The sequence below is a fragment of the Neltuma alba genome, unplaced genomic scaffold (genome assembly GCF_004799145.2).
Source record: "Neltuma alba isolate B1F8T4 unplaced genomic scaffold, ASM479914v2 tig00012701_pilon, whole genome shotgun sequence".
NCBI classification, from domain to species: Eukaryota; Viridiplantae; Streptophyta; class Magnoliopsida; order Fabales; family Fabaceae; genus Neltuma; species Neltuma alba.
The window spans coordinates 142,608-146,901 of record NW_021637128.1 but is presented as its reverse complement, the minus strand read 5'-3'; positions in this window follow the sequence as shown (position 1 = coordinate 146,901).

Here is a 4,294-nt window from a genome sequence, read left to right as displayed (position 1 = left end):
TTAAGGTTTTTCTTGGTCTGTGTGAAACATGCTGAAAGTGCTTTATAAATAGGACCAGAGGAGTAACTTAATATCCTTGGCAAAAAAAAAAAAAGATCACTTATATCGTGGTTACTTCTTAATTAATGCAACATATACAAAGCCAACAGGGGTTCCCAATGAAAGGGATTTTAGCCGATTAAGCATGACTTCTCAAATTTGAGTCCTTTTTATTTCTTGACAACTTCAAATTTAAATTTGAATGAATCTAGAAAACACTTTTAGAAAAATTACTCCTAATTAAACCTGATAATACTCAAATTTTAGTCAAATAGTCATATAAAAAGGCACACCATATACGATAAAATTTGGAATAAGTCACATTATTAAGAAGTCATTTAAATTCCACACAATACATAAAAAATGTGTTATTTTTTTAAAAAATAAATTCAATTATTGTGTATAAAAAATAGTAATATCATAGATTTTTTTGGTTCTATTTATATACATCATAAAATTATATTTTTAACATTAATTTACTATTATTATTTTATCCTTTATTTATTATTGTGTATATTGTTATTTTGTTATAACATGTATATATAAATTAGTAATAAAGTTAAAAAATTGTCAAATTTTAAAACAGAATTTATAGAATTTATTAAAAGTAACTTATAAATAGAATTAGTAGAAGGTAGTTTTTTAACACCCTCTTCCTCCCTTCTTTAAATTCAAAGGATGTTTGAAGATCAAAACTTGAGAGAGAAACCCTAAAAGTCATAACCTTTTTTTTTTTGGCCAACACCCTAAAAGCCATAACTAACATTGAGGGACGTGAGAAATGCAATAATTAATCTGGACCATTCATTCATTGATGAAAGAAGAGTATTGGCACCTTTCTTCTGGCTTCTTCAATGCTGGAACACGAAACAGTGAAAATGGTCCACTGCTTTCAATAATTCCCTTCACATATTCTGCATTTCTGGTGTATAAAAAAAAAAACACGCTGCCAATTTACAAAAAAAAATAGTTATATCATTTATCATAATTTTTATTTTATACGACATTTTTTCCCTTTACCAAGTGTATATAATGATTTCATTTAATTATATCGTTTATAAGCGACTAATTTGTAAATAATTCTATAAACTCTTTTTAAATTGTGAGATTTATAATTTATTTTAATCTGATATCTATATCAGTTGAATTACGCGTTTTTTTTTTGACCAAATTTTATGGAAAGGATTGGGTTTACTCACAATCCAAGGACAGAGCAACTAACCTTTGACCTCAATCATACCCAGCACCGTAGCAACTAGGATGTGAAGAGTTCCATGTGAGGGATCACCACGTTATGAGCTGAAGTCTCAACTTTGAAGATACTTCTCCAGCATCGCGACGTGCTTCAGGGTCAAACCCGCTCTCTCAGTGAGCGTGTCTAATCCTTTTACCTGCTAAACCCACGAACGAGGTTTAAATTACAAGTTTAGGCCATGTTTGGTAGGAGCGATTGATTTTTAATGGAATGGAAATGATAATAGGATTGGGAATGAGGTTTTTATTTTATGTTTGATAGGAGGTAATATGTGGAAGAAATACATAAATTTATTTTATTCATAATAAGATATACAAACTTAAAAGACTGTAATACCCCTTGGTATTTTAGGGCTTGGGACTCCAACCTTATACTCTCCTCTTTTAATAAGAAGAAAACCGCTTGATCATATATATTGTTTTAAAAATAAATAAATTAAAATTTGACTCATTTTACAATAAATAATATATTAAATATTTAAAAAATTAGAAATGGCTTTCTACCATATCCCAACAAATTTATATATATATATAAAAGTAATAAAAAAAATCAATACTTCCTTAAAATTTATCCCAAAGAATTATTAATCATTCCTTAAAATTATAAAATTTTTATTAGAAAAAGTTATCCTAGGTCCTTAAAATTATAATTTTCTTAAAATTTAGTAATACATTTTGAAATTAATAATATGTAAGATCGAAAGATAAGAAGCAAATGACAATTATCAAAGTATCTTATTTCAAACAGTCATCAAAATATTCCTGTTTGAAACAAAATATTTTAAGTCTGTAACAAAATATTCCTATCTGAAATAAAATATTTAAAGTTTGTAACAAAATATAAATTTTGTCTTAACATTATTGTAACATGAGTATTTTTGTCTTTTATACATTTTAATCCCAGAATTAAATGACATTTCCAGGGGGAAGGTGGGATTGTATAATGCGACAAATGTGGCATTGCTCAATCCTAGTAATCTTTAATCCCTCTTACCAAATATCACAAAATCACCCAAGCCCTCCCCCAATCCCATTCCCTCCCCCTCAATCCCTCCTACCAAGCGTGGCCTTATTGGTTAGGACAATGTGATTTTTTTCCCTCAAACATCAAGCAGATTAAAATAATAGACAGAAAATATATGTTTTTATTTATTTTCCTGAAGTGGAGGATATAATAATGAAAATGGGAAAAGGGGTGGACCATTCAACCCAAGAAAGGACCGCTTCCACCCGTTCACGCCTACGCAAGAACCGCACAACTCTTTCTTCACGTGGTCCTTCGTCTTCTTCTTTTCTTTTCTTTTTTTAATCCTTTAAAAAAAAAAAGTCTTTTGACGATTAGTTAAACAAAGTTTAGAGTTACAAATAAAATCGAATCCACAATCTTTTATTTATAAAAAAAAAAATTTACATGCCATTATTACCAAACACCTATTCGTAGATAGTCAATATTAAATTAAAAGAAAATAAGTTTTCAATACTTATTCCTTATAATTTTATTTATTTCATAATTTAATTTCTATTTTTGAAATAATATTAAAATATTAATATAAATATTTAGAAAGTTACACAGTTGATACATGAGTCATATCCTCAATAAATTTTAGGATAAGACTGTATAAAAGTTTTAATTATGTGGGATCTAATTAAATAGTTGATATGAGTCCTATATGTAAAATCTATTTCATATGTTTATCAATTTTTTCCAAATATTAATACTTGATCAACAATAATCAAGTAGAAAGAGGAGGAAGAGAATTAGGAAGATATTAGGGTATTTTAGAAAACAATATCATACTAACTAAAATAACTAACATTCTTAATATATTCAAATCAGTTAATTGGGTCTTATATTAAAGATCGGAGGTGTAATTGTTGAATATGATTATCATGAATAAAAAATTACTGTGTTGAAAAATTTGATAATATATAGAGAATTATATACTTTGTCATATTTTCATTGTAAGCTTTACGAAAGTAAAAAGGTATTTGGATATAATCAAAACCATAGTTTTATAAGTGTTTTTACGATATACGAAGTAAATATGTAGAGGAATTTATCTCAATTTATGAAAAAATACTTCTTTTATGGTGTCTAGACACCCCTAAAACAAGCTAAATATATATTCAATTTTTTAAAAGTATTTCTCAAAGATTCTTTGTAGGTACATGACAATAGTCTTATGAAAAAGTTGGTGCTCAAGCTAAATATGAGTTACTTTATATAAAAATTATGGACAAAAATTACTCGCATGTACATTCTGCAAAAAGATATTTCAGTACACAAATATCTTTGCGACTGGATTAGAAGCAACCACCCGTTTTTTTTTTTTTTTTTTTGGTCTCCAAAAACAAATGGCTGGCAAATAACCATTCGTTTATATTTTTTTAAGAGAAAAATGGTTTAGTAATAGTTTCTATTATCATATTTATTATTTCATTATTTTTATAGGTACTTTCATTATCATTTCCATTAATTTCACTCTGATGCACATGCAATTCTCTTGAAAAATGTACTAGTAATTTTCAAATAAACTTCAATTTACTGGTCCCAAAGAAACCACAATTCAAAATTAAAGCATATGGTATTTTTCAAAATATAAATCAAATCAAACTATATAGCAATGTCTGAGAAAATATACTCTTCCGATCCTAAATATAAGACTCTTATACACACTAATATAAAGATTTTATATTTAAGAGAGGAGGAGTAGTAAATAATAGTAGTATTACATTAATATCTTCTCGTTCAAGAAGCCTGGACAAGTCAGTCATTCACCATGAATACCCCGGTCCTTTCATTAAATAAGCACAACTGTAATTTTGTGCTTTTAAAAAACAAATAAACAATACTGGTATTTTTCGGCAACTAAGTAATATTAATATAAATTTCAGATTTGAGTCCGTTATAACTTAAAAGCAAATCACTTAATCTTTTGTTAAAAAATATAAATTACATCAGTAATAAAACATAATCTTCATAATTTATTAAGTATTATTT